Source organism: Somniosus microcephalus, chromosome 18 (genome assembly GCF_052327205.1).
Source record: "Somniosus microcephalus isolate GS21.2 chromosome 18, FLI_Smic_1.0, whole genome shotgun sequence".
In the NCBI taxonomy this organism is placed as follows: Eukaryota; Metazoa; Chordata; class Chondrichthyes; order Squaliformes; family Somniosidae; genus Somniosus; species Somniosus microcephalus.
Genome location: NC_141004.1, coordinates 83,269,093 through 83,290,007, shown reverse-complemented (window position 1 = coordinate 83,290,007; position 20,915 = coordinate 83,269,093).

Here is a 20,915-nt window from a genome sequence, read left to right as displayed (position 1 = left end):
TGTGCCGGTTCACAGTGTCGCAGGACAGAGAGTGCCGGTTCACACTGTCACAGGACAGAGAGTGCCGGTTCACAGTGTCGCAGGACAGAGAGTGCCGGTTCACACTGTCACAGGGCAGAGAGTACCGGTTCACACTGTCACAGGACAGAGAGTGCCGGCTCACAGTGTCGCAGGACAGAGAGTGCCGGTTCACACTGTCACAGGACAGAGAGTGCCGGTTCACACTGTCACAGGACAGAGAGTGCCGGTTCACACTGTCACAGGACAGAGAGTGCCGGTTCACAGTGTCGCCGGACAGAGAGTGCCGGTTCACACTGTCACAGGACAGAGAGTGCCGGTTCACACTGTCACAGGACAGAGAGTGCCGGTACACAGTGTCGCCGGACAGAGAGTGCCGGTTCACACTGTCACAGGACAGAGAGTGCCGGTTCACACTGTCACAGGACAGAGAGTGCCGGTGCACACTTTCACAGGACAGAGAGTGCCGGTTCACACTGTCACAGGACAGAGAGTGCCGGTTCACACTGTCACAGGACAGAGAGTGCCGGTTCACACTGTCACAGGACAGAGAGCGCCGGTTTACTCTGTCACAGGACAGAGAGTGCCGGTTCACACTGTCACAGGACAGAGAGTGCCGGTTCACACTCTCACAGGACAGAGAGTGCCGGTTCACAGTGTCGCCGGACAGAGAGTGCCGGTTCACACTGTCACAGGACAGAGAGTGCCGGTTCACACTGTCACAGGACAGAGAGTGCTGGTTCACACTGTCACAGGACAGAGAGTGCCGGTTCACACTGTCACAGGACAGAGAGTGCCGGTTCACACTGTCACAGGACAGAGAGTGCCGGTTCACTGTGTCACAATACAGAGAGTGCCGGTTCACAGTGTTGCAGGACAGAGAGTGCCGGTTCACACTGTCACAGGACAGAGAGTGCTGGTTCACACTTTCACAGGACAGAGAGAGCCAGGTCACACTGTCACAGGACAGAGAGTGCCGGTTCACACGGTCACAGGACAGAGAGTGCCGGTTCACAGTGTCGCCGGACAGAGAGTGCCGGTTCACACTGTCACAGGACAGAGAGTGCCGGTTCACACTGTCACAGGACAGAGAGTGCCGGTTCACAGTGTCGCCGGACAGAGAGTGCCGGTTCACACTGTCACAGGACAGAGAGTGCCGGTTCCCACTGCCACAGGCCAGAGAGTGCTGGTTCACACTGTCACAGGACAGAGAGTGCCGGTTCACACTGTCACAGGACAGAGAGTGCCGGTTCACAGTGTCGCAGGACAGAGAGTGCCGGTTCACACTGTCACAGGACAGAGAGTGCCGGAACACACTCTCACAGGACAGAGAGTGCCGGTTCACAGTGTCACAGGGCAGAGAGTGCCGGTTCACACTCTCACAGGACAGAGAGTGCCGGTTCACAGTGTCGCCGGACAGAGAGTGCCGGTTCACACTGTCACAGGACAGAGAGTGCTGGTTCACACTGTCACAGGACAGAGAGTGCCGGTTCAGAGTGTCACAGGCAGAGAGTGCCGGTTCACAGTGTCACAGGACAGAGAATGCCGGTTCACACTGTCACAGGACAGAGAGTGCCGGTTCACAGTGTCGCAGGACAGAGAGTGCCGGTTCACACTGTCACAGGACAGAGAGTGCCGGTTCACACTGTCACAGGACAGAGAGTGCCGGTTCACACTGTCACAGGACAGAGAGTGCCGGTTCACACTGTCACAGGACAGAGAGTGCCGGTTCACACTGTCACAGGACAGAGAGTGCCGGTTCACAGTGTCGCCGGACAGAGAGTGCCGGTTCACACTGTCACAGGACAGAGAGTGCCGGTTCACACTGTCACAGGACAGAGAGTGCTGGTTCACACTGTCACAGGACAGAGCGTGCCGGTTCACACTGTCACAGGACAGAGAGTGCCGGTTCACACTGTCACAGGACAGAGAGTGCCGGTTCACAGTGTCACAGGCATAGAGTGCCGGTTCAGAGTGTCGCAGGACAGAGAGTGCCGGTTCACACTGTCACAGTACAGAGTGTGCCGGTTCACAGTGTCACAGGACAGAGAGTGCCGGTTCACACTGTCACAGGACAGAGAGTGCCGGTTCACACTGTCACAGGACAGAGAGTGCCGGTTCACAGTGTCACAGAACAGAGAGTGCCGGTTCACACTGTCACAGGACAGAGAGTGCCGGTTCACACTGTCACAGGACAGAGAGTGCCGGTTCACAGTGTCACAGAACAGAGAGTGCCGGTTCACACTGTCACAGGACAGAGAGTGCCGGTTCACACTGTCACAGGACAGAGAGTGCCGGTTCACAGTGTCGCAGGACAGAGTGTGCCGGTTCACAGTGTCGCAGGACAGAGAGTGCCGGTTCACACTGTCACAGGACAGAGAGTGCCGGTTCACAGTGTCGCAGGACAGAGAGTGCCGGTTCACACTGTCACAGGGCAGAGAGTACCGGTTCACACTGTCACAGGACAGAGAGTGCCGGCTCACAGTGTCGCAGGACAGAGAGTGCCGGTTCACACTGTCACAGGACAGAGAGTGCCGGTTCACACTGTCACAGGACAGAGAGTGCCGGTTCACACTGTCACAGGACAGAGAGTGCCGGTTCACAGTGTCGCCGGACAGAGAGTGCCGGTTCACACTGTCACAGGACAGAGAGTGCCGGTTCACACTGTCACAGGACAGAGAGTGCCGGTACACAGTGTCGCCGGACAGAGAGTGCCGGTTCACACTGTCACAGGACAGAGAGTGCCGGTTCACACTGTCACAGGACAGAGAGTGCCGGTGCACACTTTCACAGGACAGAGAGTGCCGGTTCACACTGTCACAGGACAGAGAGTGCCGGTTCACACTGTCACAGGACAGAGAGTGCCGGTTCACACTGTCACAGGACAGAGAGCGCCGGTTCACAGTGTCGCAGGACAGAGAGTGCCGGTTCACACTGTCACAGGACAGAGAGTGCCGGTTCACAGTGTCGCAGGACAGAGAGTGCCGGTTCACACTGTCACAGGACAGAGAGTGCCGGTTCACACTGTCACAGGACAGAGAGTGCCGCTTCACACTGTCACAGGACAGAGATTGCTGGTTCACACTGTCACAGGACAGAGAGAGCCGCTTCACACTGTCACAGGACAGAGAGTGCCGGTTCACACTGTCACAGGACAGAGAGAGCCGGTTCACAGTGTCGCAGGACAGAGAGTGCCGGTTCACACTGTCACAGGACAGAGAGTGCCGGTTCACACTGTCACAGGACAGAGAGTGCCGGTTCACACTGTCACAGGACAGAGATTGCCGGTTCACAATGTCACAGGACAGAGTGTGGCGGTTCCCAGTGTCGCAGGACAGAGAGTGCCGGTTCACACTGTCACAGGACAGAGATTGCCGGTTCACACTGTCACAGGACAGACTTCCGGTTCAGAGTGTCAAAGACAGAGAGTGCCGGTTCACACTGTTTAGAGGACGGAGAGTGCTGGTTCACACTGTCACAGGACAGAGAGTGCCGGTTCACACTGTCACAGGACAGAGAGTGCCGGTTCCCACTGTCACAGGACAGAGAGTGCCGGCTCACAGTGTCGCAGGACAGAGAGTGCCGGTTCACACTGTCACAGGACAGAGAGTGCCGGTTCACACTGTCACAGGACAAAGAGTGCCGGTTCACACTGTCACAGGACAGAGAGTGCCGGTTCACACTGTCACAGGACAGAGAGTGCCGGTTCAAAGTGTCGCCGGACAGAGAGTGCCGGTTCACAGTGTCACAGGACAGAGAGTGCCGGTTCACACTGTCACAGGACAGAGAGTGCCGGTTCACAGTGTCGCCGGACAGAGAGTGCCGGTTCACACTGTCACAGGACAGAGAGTGCCGGTTCACACTGTCACAGGACAGAGAGTTCCGGTTCACAGTGTCGCAGGACAGAGAGTGCCGGTTCACACTGTCACAGGACAGAGAGTGCCGGTTCACACTGTCACAGGACAGAGAGTGCCAGTTCACACTGTCACAGGACAGAGAGTGCCGATTCACACTGTCACAGGACAGAGAGTGCCGGTTCACACTGTCACAGGACAGAGAGTGCCAGTTCACACTGTCACAGGACAGAGAGTGCCGGTTCACAGTGTCACAGGCAGAGAGTGCCGGTTCACACTGTCACAGGACAGAGAGTGCCGGTTCACAGTGTCACAGGACAGAGAGTGCCGGTTCAGAGTGTCGCAGGACAGAGAATGCCGGTTCACACTCACAGGACAGAGAGTGCCGGTTCACAGTGTCGCAGGGCAGAGAGTGCCGGTTCACACTGTCACAGGACAGAGAGTGCCGGTTCACAGTGTCACAATACAGAGAGTGCCGGTTCACACTGTCACAGGACAGAGAGTGCCGGTTCACACTGTCACAGGACAGAGAGTGCCGGTTCACAGTGTCACAGAACAGAGAGTGCCGGTTCACACTGTCACAGGACAGAGAGTGCCGGTTCATACTGTCAAAAGACAGAGAGTGCCGGTTCACAGTGTCACAGGACAGAGAGTGCCGGTTCACAGTGTCGCAGGACAGAGAGTGCCGGTTCAGAGTGTCACAGGACAGAGTGTGCCGGTTCACACTGTTAGAGGACAGAGAGTGCCGGTTCACACTGTCACAGGACAGAGAGTGCCGGATCACACTGTCACAGGACAGAGAGTGACGGTTCACACTCTCACAGGGCAGAGAGTGCCGGTTCACAGTGTCGCAGGACAGAGAGTGCCGGTTCACACTGTCACAGGACAGAGAGTGCCGGTTCACAGTGTCGCAGGACAGAGAGTGCCGGTTCACACTGTCACAGGACAGAGAGTGCCGGTTCACACTGTCACAGGAGAGAGAGTGCCGGTTCACACTTTCACAGGACAGAGAGTGCCGGTTCACAGTGTCGCCGGACAGAGAGTGCCGGTTCACACTGTCACAGGACAGAGAGTACTGGTTCACACTGTCACAGGACAGAGAGTGCCGGTTCACACTGTCACAGGACAGAGAGTGCCGGTTCCCAGTGTCGCAGGACAGAGAGTGCCGGTTCACACTTTCACAGGACAGAGTAGTGCCGGTTCACAGTGTTGCAGGACAGAGAGTGCCGGTTCAAAGTGTCACAGGACAGAGTGTGCCGGATCACAGTGTCACAGGACAGAGAGTGCCGGTTCACACTGTCACAGGACAGAGAGTGCCGGTTCACACTGTCACAGGACAGAGAGTTCCGGTTCAGAGTGTCAAAGGACAGAGTGTGCCGGTTCACACTGTTAGAGGACAGAGAGTGCTGGTTCGTACTGTCACAGGACAGAGAGTGCCGGCTCACAGTGTCGCAGGACAGAGAGTGCCGGTTCACACTGTCACAGGACAGAGAGTGCCGGTTCACACTCTCACAGGACAGAGAGTGCCGGTTCACAGTGTCGCCGGACAGAGAGTGCCGGTTCACACTGTCACAGGACAGAGAGTGCCGGTTCACACTGTCACAGGACAGAGAGTGCTGGTTCACACTGTCACAGGACAGAGAGTGCCGGTTCACACTGTCACAGGACAGAGAGTGCCGGTTCACACTGTCACAGGACAGAGAGTGCCGGTTCACTGTGTCACAATACAGAGAGTGCCGGTTCACAGTGTTGCAGGACAGAGAGTGCCGGTTCACACTGTCACAGGACAGAGAGTGCTGGTTCACACTGTCACAGGACAGAGAGAGCCAGTTCACACTGTCACAGGACAGAGAGTGCCGGTTCACACGGTCACAGGACAGAGAGTGCCGGTTCACAGTGTCGCCGGACAGAGAGTGCCGGTTCACACTGTCACAGGACAGAGAGTGCCGGTTCACACTGTCACAGGACAGAGAGTGCCGGTTCACAGTGTCGCCGGACAGAGAGTGCCGGTTCACACTGTCACAGGACAGAGAGTGCCGGTTCCCACTGCCACAGGCCAGAGAGTGCTGGTTCACACTGTCACAGGACAGAGAGTGCCGGTTCACACTGTCACAGGACAGAGAGTGCCGGTTCACAGTGTCGCAGGACAGAGAGTGCCGGTTCACACAGTCACAGGACAGAGAGTGCCAGTTCACACTGTCACAGGACAGAGAGTGCCGGTTCACAGTGTCACAGGCAGAGAGTGCCGGTTCACACTGTCATAGGACAGAGAGTGCCGGTTCACAGTGTCACAGGACAGAGAGTGCCGGTTCAGAGTGTCGCAGGACAGAGAATGCCGGTTCACACTCACAGGACAGAGTGTGCCGGTTCACAGTGTCACAGGACAGAGAGTGCCGGTTCACAATGTCACAGGACAGAGAGTGCCGGTTCACACTGTCACAGGACAGAGAGTGCCGGTTCACACTGTCACAGGACAGAGAGTGCCGGTTCACAGTGTCACAATACAGAGAGTGCCGGTTCACACTGTCACAGGACAGAGAGTGCCGGTTCACACTGTCACAGGACAGAGAGTGCCGGTTCACACTGTCACAGGACAGAGAGTGCCGGTTCACAGTGTCACAGAACAGAGAGTGCCGGTTCACACTGTCACAGGACAGAGAGTGCCGGTTCATACTGTCAAAAGACAGAGAGTGCCGGTTCACAGTGTCACAGGACAGAGAGTGCCGGTTCACAGTGTCGCAGGACAGAGAGTGCCGGTTCAGAGTGTCACAGGACAGAGTGTGCCGGTTCACACTGTTAGAGGACAGAGAGTGCCGGTTCACACTGTCACAGGACAGAGAGTGCCGGATCACACTGTCACAGGACAGAGAGTGACGGTTCACACTCTCACAGGGCAGAGAGTGCCGGTTCACAGTGTCGCAGGACAGAGAGTGCCGGTTCACACTGTCACAGGACAGAGAGTGCCGGTTCACAGTGTCGCAGGACAGAGAGTGCCGGTTCACACTGTCACAGGACAGAGAGTGCCGGTTCACACTGTCACAGGAGAGAGAGTGCCGGTTCACACTTTCACAGGACAGAGAGTGCCGGTTCACAGTGTCACCGGACAGAGAGTGCCGGTTCACACTGTCACAGGACAGAGAGTACTGGTTCACACTGTCACAGGACAGAGAGTGCCGGTTCACACTGTCACAGGACAGAGAGTGCCGGTTCCCAGTGTCGCAGGACAGAGAGTGCCGGTTCACACTTTCACAGGACAGAGTAGTGCCGGTTCACAGTGTTGCAGGACAGAGAGTGCCGGTTCAAAGTGTCACAGGACAGAGTGTGCCGGTTCACAGTGTCACAGGACAGAGAGTGCCGGTTCACACTGTCACAGGACAGAGAGTGCCGGTTCACACTGTCACAGGACAGAGAGTTCCGGTTCAGAGTGTCAAAGGACAGAGTGTGCCGGTTCACACTGTTAGAGGACAGAGAGTGCTGGTTCGTACTGTCACAGGACAGAGAGTGCCGGCTCACAGTGTCGCAGGACAGAGAGTGCCGGTTCACACTGTCACAGGACAGAGAGTGCCGGTTCACACTCTCACAGGACAGAGAGTGCCGGTTCACAGTGTCGCCGGACAGAGAGTGCCGGTTCACACTGTCACAGGACAGAGAGTGCCGGTTCACACTGTCACAGGACAGAGAGTGCCGGTTCACACTGTCACAGGACAGAGAGTGCCGGTTCACACTGTCACAGGACAGAGAGTGCCGGTTCACTGTGTCACAATACAGAGAGTGCCGGTTCACAGTGTTGCAGGACAGAGAGTGCCGGTTCACACTGTCACAGGACAGAGAGTGCTGGTTCACACTGTCACAGGACAGAGAGAGCCAGTTCACACTGTCACAGGACAGAGAGTGCCGGTTCACACGGTCACAGGACAGAGAGTGCCGGTTCACAGTGTCGCCGGACAGAGAGTGCCGGTTCACACTGTCACAGGACAGAGAGTGCCGGTTCACGCTGTCACAGGACAGAGAGTGCCGGTTCACACTGTCACAGGACAGAGAGTGCCGGTTCACACTGTCACAGGACAGAGAGTGCCGGTTCACAGTGTCGCCGGACAGAGAGTGCCGGTTCACACTGTCACAGGACAGAGAGTGCCGGTTCCCACTGCCACAGGCCAGAGAGTGCTGGTTCACACTGTCACAGGACAGAGAGTGCCGGTTCACACTGTCACAGGACAGAGAGTGCCGGTTCACAGTGTCGCAGGACAGAGAGTGCCGGTTCACACAGTCACAGGACAGAGAGTGCCAGTTCACACTGTCACAGGACAGAGAGTGCCGGTTCACACTGTCACAGGACAGAGAGTGCCGGTTCACAGTGTCACAATACAGAGAGTGCCGGTTCACAGTGTCGCAGGACAGAGAGTGCCGGTTCACACTGTCGCAGGACAGAGAGTGCTGGTTCACACTGTCACAGGACAGAGAGTGCCGGTTCACACTGTCACAGGACAGAGAGTGCCAGTTCACACTGTCACACGACAGAGAGTGCCGGTTCACACTGTCACAGGACAGAGAGTGCCGGTTCACACTGTCACAGGACAGAGAGTGCCGGATCACACTCTCACAGGACAGAGAGTGCCGGTTCACAGTGTCACAGGGCAGAGAGTGCCGGTTCACACTCTCACAGGACAGAGATTGCTGGTTCACAGTGTCGCCGGACAGAGAGTGCAGGTTCACACTGTCACAGGACAGAGAGTGCTGGTTCACACTGTCACAGGACAGAGAGTGCCAGTTCACACTGTCACAGGACAGAGAGTGCCGGTTCAGAGTGTCACAGGCAGAGAGTGCCGGTTCACAGTGTCACAGGACAGAGAGTGCCGGTTCAGAGTGTCACAGGGCAGAGAGTGCCGGTTCACACTGTCACAGGACAGAGAGTGCCGGTTCACACTCTCACAGGACAGAGATTGCTGGTTCACACTGTCACAGGACAGAGAGTGCCAGTTCACACTGTCACAGGACAGAGAGTGCCGGTTCAGAGTGTCGCAGGACAGAGAGTGCCGGTTCACACTGTCACAGGACAGAGAGTGCTGGTTCACACTGTCACAGGACAGAGAGTGCCAGTTCACACTGTCACAGGACAGAGAGTGCCGGTTCAGAGTGTCACAGGCAGAGAGTGCCGGTTCACAGTGTCGCCGGACAGAGAGTGCCGGTTCACACTGTCACAGGACAGAGAGTGCCGGTTCACAGTGTCACAGGACAGAGAGTGCCGGTTCACACTGTCACAGGACAGAGAGTGCTGGTTCACACTGTCACAGGACAGAGAGTGCCGGTTCACACTGTCACAGGACAGAGAGTGCCGGTTCACACTGTCACAGGACAGAAAGTGCCGGTTCACACTGTCACGGGACAGAGAGTGCCGGTTCACAGTGTCACGGGACAGAGAGTGCCGGTTCACAGTGTCACAGGACAGAAAGTGCCGGTTCACACTGTCACAGGACAGAAAGTGCCGGTTCACACTGTCACGGGACAGAGAGTGCCGGTTCACACTGTCACAGGACAGAAAGTGCCGGTTCACACTGTCACGGGACAGAGAGTGCCGGTTCACAGTGTCGCCGGACAGAGAGTGCCGGTTCACAGTGTCACAGAACAGAGAGTGCCGGTTCACACTGTCACAGGACAGAGAGTGCCGGTTCACACTGTCACAGGACAGAGAGAGCCGGTTCACACTGTCACAGGACAGGGAGTGCCGATTCACACTGTCACAGGACAGAGAGTGCCGGTTCACACTGTCACAGGACAGAGAGTGCCGGTTCACAGTGTCGCAGGACAGAGAGTGCCGGTTCACAGTGTCACAGAACAGAGAGTGCCGGTTCACACTGTCACAGGACAGAGAGTGCCGGTTCACACTGTCACAGGACAGAGAGTGCCGGTTCACACTGTCACAGGACAGAGAGAGCTGGTTCACACTGTCACAGGACAGGGAGAGCCGGTTCACACTGTCACAGGACAGAGAGTGCCGGTTCACACTGTCACAGGACAGAGAGTGCTGGTTCAGAGTGTCGCAGGACAGAGAGTGCCGGTTCACACTGTCACAGGACAGAGAGTGCCGGTTCACACTGTCTCTGGACAGAGAGTGCCAGTTCACACTGTCACAGGACAGAGAGTGCCGGTTCACACTGTCTCTGGACAGAGAGTGCCAGTTCACACTGTCACAGGACAGAGAGTGCTGGTTCACAGTGTCACAGGACAGAGAGTGCCGGTTCACACTGTCACAGGACAGAGAGTGCTGGTTCACACTGTCTCTGGACAGAGAGTGCCAGTTCACACTGTCACAGGACAGAGAGTGCTGGTTCAGAGTGTCGCAGGACAGAGAGTGCCGGTTCACACTGTCACAGGACAGAGAGTGCCGGTTCACACTGTCTCTGGACAGAGAGTGCCAGTTCACACTGTCACAGGACAGAGAGTGCTGGTTCAGAGTGTCGCAGGACAGAGAGTGCCGGTTCACACTGTCACAGGACAGAGAGTGCCGGTTCACAGTGTCACAGGACAGAGAGTGCCGGTTCACAGTGTCACAGGACAGAAAGTGCCGGTTCACACTGTCACAGGACAGAGAGTGCCGGTTCACAGTGTCACAGGACAGAGAGTGCTGGTTCACACTGTCACAGGACAGAGAGTGCCGGTTCACACTGTCACAGGACAGGGAAAGCCGGTTCACACTGTCACAGGACAGAGAGTGCCGGTTCACAGTGTCACAGGACAGAAAGTGCCGGTTCACACTGTCACAGGACAGAGAGTGCCGGTTCACACTGTCACAGGACAGAGAGTGCCGGTTCACAGTGTCACAGGACAGAGAGTGCCGGTTCACAGTGTCACAGGACAGAGAGTGCCGGTTCACACTGTCACAGGACAGAGAGTGCCGGTTCACACTGTCACAGGACAGAGAGTGCCGGTTCACACTGTCACATGACAGAGCATGCCGGTTCACAGTGTCGCAGGACAGAGAGTGCCGGTTCACACTGTCACAGGACAGAGAGTGCTGGTTCACACTGTCACAGGACAGAGAGTGCCGGTTCACACTGTCACAGGACAGAGAGTGCCGGTTCACACTGTCACAGGACAGAGAGTGCCGGTTCACACTGTCACAGGACAGAGAGTGGCGGTTCACACTGTCACAGGACAGAGAGTGCCGGTTCACACTGTCACAGGACAGAGCATGCCGGTTCACAGTGTCGCAGGACAGAGAGTGCCGGTTCACAGTGTCGCAGGACAGAGAGTGCCGGTTCACACTGTCACAGGACAGAGAGTGCCGGTTCACACTGTCACAGGACAGAGAGTGCCGGTTCACAGTGTCGCAGGACAGAGAGTGCCAGTTCACAGTGTCGCAGGACAGAGAGTGCCGGTTCACACTGTCACAGGACAGAGATTGCCGGTTCACACTGTCACAGGACAGAGAGTGCCGGTTCACACTGTCACAGGACAGAGAGTGCCGGTTCACACTGTCACAGGACAGAGAGTGCCGGTTCACACTGTCACAGGACAGAGAGTGTCGGTTCACAGTGTCGCAGGACAGAGAGTGCCAGTTCACACTGTCACAGGACAGAGAGTGCCGGTTCACACTGTCACAGGACAGAGAGTGCCGGTTCACACTGTCACAGGACAGAGAGTGCCGGTTCACACTGTCGCAGGACAGAGAGTGCCGGTTCACACTGTCACAGGACAGAGAGTGCCGGTTCACACTGTCACAGGACAGAGAGTGCCGGTTCACACTGTCACAGGACAGAGCATGCCGGTTCACACTGTCACAGGACAGAGAGTGCCGGTTCACACTGTCACAGGACAGAGAGTGCCGGTTCACACTGTCACAGGACAGAGAGTGCCGGTTCACAGTGTCACAGGACAGAGAGTGTCGGTTCACACTGTCACAGGACAGAAAGTGCCGGTTCACACTGTCACAGGACAGAAAGTGCCGGTTCACACTGTCACAGGACAGAGAGTGCCGGTTCACAGTGTCTCAGGACAGGGAGTGCCGCTTCACACTGTCACAGGACAGAGATTGCCGGTTCACAGTGTCACAGGACAGAGAGTGCCGGTTCACACTCTCACAGGACAGAGAGTGCCGGTTCACAGTGTCGCCGGACAGAGAGTGCCGGTTCACACTCTCACAGGACAGAGAGTGCCGGTTCACACTGTCACAGGACAGAGAGTGCCGGTTCACACTGTCACAGGACAGAGAGTGCTGGTTCACACTGTCACAGGACAGAGAGTTCCGGTTCACACTGTCACAGGACAGAGAGTGCCGGTTCACTGTGTCACAATACAGAGAGTGCCGGTTCACAGTGTTGCAGGACAGAGAGTGCCGGTTCACACTGTCACAGGACAGAGAGTGCTGGTTCACACTGTCACAGGACAGAGAGAGCCAGTTCACACTGTCACAGGACAGAGAGTGCCGGTTCACACGGTCACAGGACAGAGAGTGCCGGTTCACAGTGTCGCCGGACAGAGAGTGCCGGTTCACACTGTCACAGGACAGAGAGTGCCGGTTCACGCTGTCACAGGACAGAGAGTGCCGGTTCACACTGTCACAGGACAGAGAGTGCCGGTTCACACTGTCACAGGACAGAGAGTGCCGGTTCACAGTGTCGCCGGACAGAGAGTGCCGGTTCACACTGTCACAGGACAGAGAGTGCCGGTTCCCACTGCCACAGGCCAGAGAGTGCTGGTTCACACTGTCACAGGACAGAGAGTGCCGGTTCACACTGTCACAGGACAGAGAGTGCCGGTTCACAGTGTCGCAGGACAGAGAGTGCCGGTTCACACAGTCACAGGACAGAGAGTGCCAGTTCACACTGTCACAGGACAGAGAGTGCCGGTTCACAGTGTCACAGGCAGAGAGTGCCGGTTCACACTGTCACAGGACAGAGAGTGCCGGTTCACAGTGTCACAGGACAGAGAGTGCCGGTTCAGAGTGTCGCAGGACAGAGAATGCCGGTTCACACTCACAGGACAGAGTTTGCCGGTTCACAGTGTCACAGGACAGAGAGTGCCGGTTCACACTGTCACAGGACAGAGAGTGCCGGTTCACACTGTCACAGGACAGAGAGTGCCGGTTCACACTGTCACAGGACAGAGAGTGCCGGTTCACAGTGTCACAATACAGAGAGTGCCGGTTCACAGTGTCGCAGGACAGAGAGTGCCGGTTCACACTGTCGCAGGACAGAGAGTGCTGGTTCACACTGTCACAGGACAGAGAGTGCCGGTTCACACTGTCACAGGACAGAGAGTGCCAGTTCACACTGTCACACGACAGAGAGTGCCGGTTCACACTGTCACAGGACAGAGAGTGCCGGTTCACACTGTCACAGGACAGAGAGTGCCGGATCACACTCTCACAGGACAGAGAGTGCCGGTTCACAGTGTCACAGGGCAGAGAGTGCCGGTTCACACTCTCACAGGACAGAGATTGCTGGTTCACAGTGTCGCCGGACAGAGAGTGCCGGTTCACACTGTCACAGGACAGAGAGTGCTGGTTCACACTGTCACAGGACAGAGAGTGCCAGTTCACACTGTCACAGGACAGAGAGTGCCGGTTCAGAGTGTCACAGGCAGAGAGTGCCGGTTCACAGTGTCACAGGACAGAGAGTGCCGGTTCAGAGTGTCACAGGGCAGAGAGTGCCGGTTCACACTCTCACAGGACAGAGATTGCTGGTTCACAGTGTCGCCGGACAGAGAGTGCTGGTTCACACTGTCACAGGACAGAGAGTGCCAGTTCACACTGTCACAGGACAGAGAGTGCCGGTTCAGAGTGTCGCAGGACAGAGAGTGCCGGTTCACACTGTCACAGGACAGAGAGTGCTGGTTCACACTGTCACAGGACAGAGAGTGCCAGTTCACACTGTCACAGGACAGAGAGTGCCGGTTCAGAGTGTCACAGGCAGAGAGTGCCGGTTCACAGTGTCGCCGGACAGAGAGTGCCGGTTCACACTGTCACAGGACAGAGAGTGCCGGTTCACAGTGTCACAGGACAGAGAGTGCCGGTTCACACTGTCAGAGGACAGAGAGTGCTGGTTCACACTGTCACAGGACAGAGAGTGCCGGTTCACACTGTCACAGGACAGAGAGTGCCGGTTCACACTGTCACAGGACAGAAAGTGCCGGTTCACACTGTCACGGGACAGAGAGTGCCGGTTCACAGTGTCACGGGACAGAGAGTGCCGGTTCACAGTGTCACAGGACATAAAGTGCCGGTTCACACTGTCACAGGACAGAAAGTGCCGGTTCACACTGTCACGGGACAGAGAGTGCCGGTTCACACTGTCACAGGACAGAAAGTGCCGGTTCACACTGTCACGGGACAGAGAGTGCCGGTTCACAGTGTCGCCGGACAGAGAGTGCCGGTTCACAGTGTCACAGAACAGAGAGTGCCGGTTCACACTGTCACAGGACAGAGAGTGCCGGTTCACACTGTCACAGGACAGAGAGAGCCGGTTCACACTTTCACAGGACAGGGAGTGCCGATTCACACTGTCACAGGACAGAGAGTGCCGGTTCACACTGTCACAGGACAGAGAGTGCCGGTTCACAGTGTCGCAGGACAGAGAGTGCCGGTTCACAGTGTCACAGAACAGAGAGTGCCGGTTCACACTGTCACAGGACAGAGAGTGCCGGTTCACACTGTCACAGGACAGAGAGTGCCGGTTCACACTGTCACAGGACAGAGAGAGCTGGTTCACACTGTCACAGGACAGGGAGAGCCGGTTCACACTGTCACAGGACAGAGAGTGCCGGTTCACACTGTCACAGGACAGAGAGTGCTGGTTCAGAGTGTCGCAGGACAGAGAGTGCCGGTTCACACTGTCACAGGACAGAGAGTGCCGGTTCACACTGTCTCTGGACAGAGAGTGCCAGTTCACACTGTCACAGGACAGAGAGTGCCGGTTCACACTGTCTCTGGACAGAGAGTGCCAGTTCACACTGTCACAGGACAGAGAGTGCTGGTTCACAGTGTCACAGGACAGAGAGTGCCGGTTCACACTGTCACAGGACAGAGAGTGCCGGTTCACACTGTCTCTGGACAGAGAGTGCCAGTTCACACTGTCACAGGACAGAGAGTGCTGGTTCAGAGTGTCGCAGGACAGAGAGTGCCGGTTCACACTGTCACAGGACAGAGAGTGCCGGTTCACACTGTCTCTGGACAGAGAGTGCCAGTTCACACTGTCACAGGACAGAGAGTGCTGGTTCAGAGTGTCGCAGGACAGAGAGTGCCGGTTCACACTGTCACAGGACAGAGAGTGCCGGTTCACACTGTCACAGGACAGAGAGTGCCGGTTCACAGTGTCGCCGGACAGAGAGTGCCGGTTCACACTGTCACAGGACAGAGAGTGCCGGTTCCCACTGCCACAGGCCAGAGAGTGCTGGTTCACACTGTCACAGGACAGAGAGTGCCGGTTCACACTGTCACAGGACAGAGAGTGCCGGTTCACAGTGTCGCAGGACAGAGAGTGCCGGTTCACACAGTCACAGGACAGAGAGTGCCAGTTCACACTGTCACAGGACAGAGAGTGCCGGTTCACAGTGTCACAGGCAGAGAGTGCCGGTTCACACTGTCACAGGACAGAGAGTGCCGGTTCACAGTGTCACAGGACAGAGAGTGCCGGTTCAGAGTGTCGCAGGACAGAGAATGCCGGTTCACACTCACAGGACAGAGTTTGCCGGTTCACAGTGTCACAGGACAGAGAGTGCCGGTTCACACTGTCACAGGACAGAGAGTGCCGGTTCACACTGTCACAGGACAGAGAGTGCCGGTTCACACTGTCACAGGACAGAGAGTGCCGGTTCACAGTGTCACAATACAGAGAGTGCCGGTTCACAGTGTCGCAGGACAGAGAGTGCCGGTTCACACTGTCGCAGGACAGAGAGTGCTGGTTCACACTGTCACAGGACAGAGAGTGCCGGTTCACACTGTCACAGGACAGAGAGTGCCAGTTCACACTGTCACACGACAGAGAGTGCCGGTTCACACTGTCACAGGACAGAGAGTGCCGGTTCACACTGTCACAGGACAGAGAGTGCCGGATCACACTCTCACAGGACAGAGAGTGCCGGTTCACAGTGTCACAGGGCAGAGAGTGCCGGTTCACACTCTCACAGGACAGAGATTGCTGGTTCACAGTGTCGCCGGACAGAGAGTGCCGGTTCACACTGTCACAGGACAGAGAGTGCTGGTTCACACTGTCACAGGACAGAGAGTGCCAGTTCACACTGTCACAGGACAGAGAGTGCCGGTTCAGAGTGTCGCAGGGCAGAGAGTGCCGGTTCACACTGTCACAGGACAGAGAGTGCTGGTTCACACTGTCACAGGACAGAGAGTGCCGGTTCACACTGTCACAGGACAGAAAGTGCCGGTTCACAGTGTCACAGGACAGAAAGTGCCGGTTCACACTGTCACAGGACAGAAAGTGCCGGTTCACACTGTCACGGGACAGAGAGTGCCGGTTCACACTGTCACAGGACAGAAAGTGCCGGTTCACACTGTCACGGGACAGAGAGTGCCGGTTCACAGTGTCGCCGGACAGAGAGTGCCGGTTCACAGTGTCACAGAACAGAGAGTGCCGGTTCACACTGTCACAGGACAGAGAGTGCCGGTTCACACTGTAACAGGACAGAGAGAGCCGGTTCACACTGTCACAGGACAGGGAGTGCCGATTCACACTGTCACAGGACAGAGAGTGCCGGTTCACACTGTCACAGGACAGAGAGTGCCGGTTCACAGTGTCGCAGGACAGAGAGTGCCGGTTCACAGTGTCACAGAACAGAGAGTGCCGGTTCACACTGTCACAGGACAGAGAGTGCCGGTTCACACTGTCACAGGACAGAGAGTGCCGGTTCACACTGTCACAGGACAGAGAGAGCTGGTTCACACTGTCACAGGACAGGGAGAGCCGGTTCACACTGTCACAGGACAGAGAGTGCCGGTTCACACTGTCACAGGACAGAGAGTGCTGGTTCAGAGTGTCGCAGGACAGAGAGTGCCGGTTCACACTGTCACAGGACAGAGAGTGCCGGTTCACACTGTCTCTGGACAGAGAGTGCCAGTTCACACTGTCACAGGACAGAGAGTGCCGGTTCACACTGTCTCTGGACAGAGAGTGCCAGTTCACACTGTCACAGGACAGAGAGTGCTGGTTCACAGTGTCACAGGACAGAGAGTGCCGGTTCACACTGTCACAGGACAGAGAGTGCTGGTTCACACTGTCTCTGGACAGAGAGTGCCAGTTCACACTGTCACAGGACAGAGAGTGCTGGTTCAGAGTGTCGCAGGACAGAGAGTGCCGGTTCACACTGTCACAGGACAGAGAGTGCCGGTTCACACTGTCTCTGGACAGAGAGTGCCAGTTCACACTGTCACAGGACAGAGAGTGCTGGTTCAGAGTGTCGCAGGACAGAGAGTGCCGGTTCACACTGTCACAGGACAGAGAGTGCCGGTTCACACTGTCACAGGACAGAGAGTGCCGGTTCACACTGTCACAGGACAGAGAGTGCCGGTTCACACTGTCACAGGACAGAAAGTGCCGGTTCACACTGTCACAGGACAGAGAGTGCCGGTTCACAGTGTCACAGGACAGAGAGTGCCGGTTCACACTGTCACAGGACAGAGAGTGCCGGTTCACACTGTCACAGGACAGCGAGTGCCGGTTCACACTGTCACAGGACAGAGAGTGCCGGTTCACACTGTCACAGGACAGAGCATGCCGGTTCACAGTGTCGCAGGACAGAGAGTGCCGGTTCACACTGTCGCAGGACAGAGATTGCCGGTTCACACTGTCACAGGACAGAGAGTGCCGGTTCACACTGTCACAGGACAGAGAGTGCCGGTTCACACTGTCACAGGACAGAGAGTGCCGGTTCACAGTGTCACAGGACAGAGAGTGCCGGTTCACACTGTCACAGGACAGAGAGTGCCGGTTCACACTGTCACAGGACAGAGAGTGCCGGTTCACACTGTCACAGGACAGAGAGTGCCGGTTCACACTGTCACAGGACAGAGAGTGCCGGTTCACACTGTCACAGGACAGAGAGTGCCGGTTCACAGTGTCTCAGGACAGGGAGTGCCGCTTCACACTGTCACAGGACAGAGATTGCCGGTTCACAGTGTCACAGGACAGAGAGTGCCGGTTCACACTCTCACAGGACAGAGAGTGCCGGTTCACAGTGTTGCCGGACAGAGAGTGCCGGTTCACACTGTCACAGGAGAGAGAGTGCCGGTTCACACTGTCACAGGACAGAGAGTGCCGGTTCACACTGTCACAGGACAGAGAGTGCCGGTTCACTGTGTCACAATACAGAGAGTGCCGGTTCACAGTGTTGCAGGACAGAGAGTGCCGGTTCACAATGTCACAGGACAGAGAGTGCTGGTTCACACTGTCACAGGACAGAGAGAGCCAGTTCACACTGTCACAGGACAGAGAGTGCCGGTTCAGAGTGTCACAGGCAGAGAGTGCCGGTTCACAGTGTCACAGGACAGAGAGTGCCGGTTCAGAGTGTCGCAGGGCAGAGAGTGCCGGTTCACACTGTCACAGGACAGAGAGTGCTGGTTCACACTGTCACAGGACAGAGAGTGCCGGTTCACACTGTCACAGGACAGAAAGTGCCGGTTCACAGTGTCACAGGACAGAAAGTGCCGGTTCACACTGTCACAGGACAGAAAGTGCCGGTTCACACTGTCACGGGACAGAGAGTGCCGGTTCACACTGTCACAGGACAGAAAGTGCCGGTTCACACTGTCACGGGACAGAGAGTGCCGGTTCACAGTGTCGCCGGACAGAGAGTGCCGGTTCACAGTGTCACAGAACAGAGAGTGCCGGTTCACACTGTCACAGGACAGAGAGTGCCGGTTCACACTGTAACAGGACAGAGAGAGCCGGTTCACACTGTCACAGGACAGGGAGTGCCGATTCACACTGTCACAGGACAGAGAGTGCCGGTTCACACTGTCACAGGACAGAGAGTGCCGGTTCACAGTGTCGCAGGACAGAGAGTGCCGGTTCACAGTGTCACAGAACAGAGAGTGCCGGTTCACACTGTCACAGGACAGAGAGTGCCGGTTCACACTGTCACAGGACAGAGAGTGCCGGTTCACACTGTCACAGGACAGAGAGAGCTGGTTCACACTGTCACAGGACAGGGAGAGCCGGTTCACACTGTCACAGGACAGAGAGTGCCGGTTCACACTGTCACAGGACAGAGAGTGCTGGTTCAGAGTGTCGCAGGACAGAGAGTGCCGGTTCACACTGTCACAGGACAGAGAGTGCCGGTTCACACTGTCTCTGGACAGAGAGTGCCAGTTCACACTGTCACAGGACAGAGAGTGCCGGTTCACACTGTCTCTGGACAGAGAGTGCCAGTTCACACTGTCACAGGACAGAGAGTGCTGGTTCACAGTGTCACAGGACAGAGAGTGCCGGTTCACACTGTCACAGGACAGAGAGTGCTGGTTCACACTGTCTCTGGACAGAGAGTGCCAGTTCACACTGTCACAGGACAGAGAGTGCTGGTTCAGAGTGTCGCAGGACAGAGAGTGCCGGTTCACACTGTCACAGGACAGAGAGTGCCGGTTCACACTGTCTCTGGACAGAGAGTGCCAGTTCACACTGTCACAGGACAGAGAGTGCTGGTTCAGAGTGTCGCAGGACAGAGAGTGCCGGTTCACACTGTCACAGGACAGAGAGTGCCGGTTCACACTGTCACAGGACAGAGAGTGCCGGTTCACACTGTCACAGGACAGAGAGTGCCGGTTCACACTGTCACAGGACAGAAAGTGCCGGTTCACACTGTCACAGGACAGAGAGTGCCGGTTCACAGTGTCACAGGACAGAGAGTGCCGGTTCACACTGTCACAGGACAGAGAGTGCCGGTTCACACCGTCACAGGACAGAGAGTGCCGGTTCACACTGTCACAGGACAGAGAGTGCCGGTTCACACTGTCACAGGACAGAGCATGCCGGTTCACAGTGTCGCAGGACAGAGAGTGCCGGTTCACACTGTCGCAGGACAGAGATTGCCGGTTCACACTGTCACAGGACAGAGAGTGCCGGTTCACACTGTCACAGGACAGAGAGTGCCGGTTCACACTGTCACAGGACAGAGAGTGCCGGTTCACAGTGTCACAGGACAGAGAGTGCCGGTTCACACTGTCACAGGACAGAGAGTGCCGGTTCACACTGTCACAGGACAGAGAGTGCCGGTTCACACTGTCACAGGACAGAGAGTGCCGGTTCACACTGTCACAGGACAGAGAGTGCCGGTTCACACTGTCACAGGACAGAGAGTGCCGGTTCACAGTGTCTCAGGACAGGGAGTGCCGCTTCACACTGTCACAGGACAGAGATTGCCGGTTCACAGTCTCACAGGACAGAGAGTGCCGGTTCACACTCTCACAGGACAGAGAGTGCCGGTTCACAGTGTCGCCGGACAGAGAGTGCCGGTTCACACTGTCACAGGAGAGAGAGTGCCGGTTCACACTGTCACAGGACAGAGAGTGCCGGTTCACACTGTCACAGGACAGAGAGTGCCGGTTCACTGTGTCACAATACAGAGAGTGCCGGTTCACAGTGTTGCAGGACAGAGAGTGCCGGTTCACAATGTCACAGGACAGAGAGTGCTGGTTCACACTGTCACAGGACAGAGAGAGCCAGTTCACACTGTCACAGGACAGAGAGTGCCGGTTCACACGGTCACAGGACAGAGAGTGCCGGTTCACAGTGTCACAGGACAGAGAGTGCCGGTTCACACGGTCACAGGACAGAGAGTGCCGGTTCACAGTGTCGCCGGACAGAGAGTGCCGGTTCACACTGTCACAGGACAGAGAGTGCCGGTTCACGCTGTCACAGGACAGAGAGTGCCGGTTCACACTGTCACAGGACAGAGAGTGCCGGTTCACACTGTCACAGGACAGAGAGTGCCGGTTCACAGTGTCGCCGGACAGAGAGTGCCGGTTCACACTGTCACAGGACAGAGAGTGCCGGTTCCCACTGCCACAGGCCAGAGAGTGCTGGTTCACACTGTCACAGG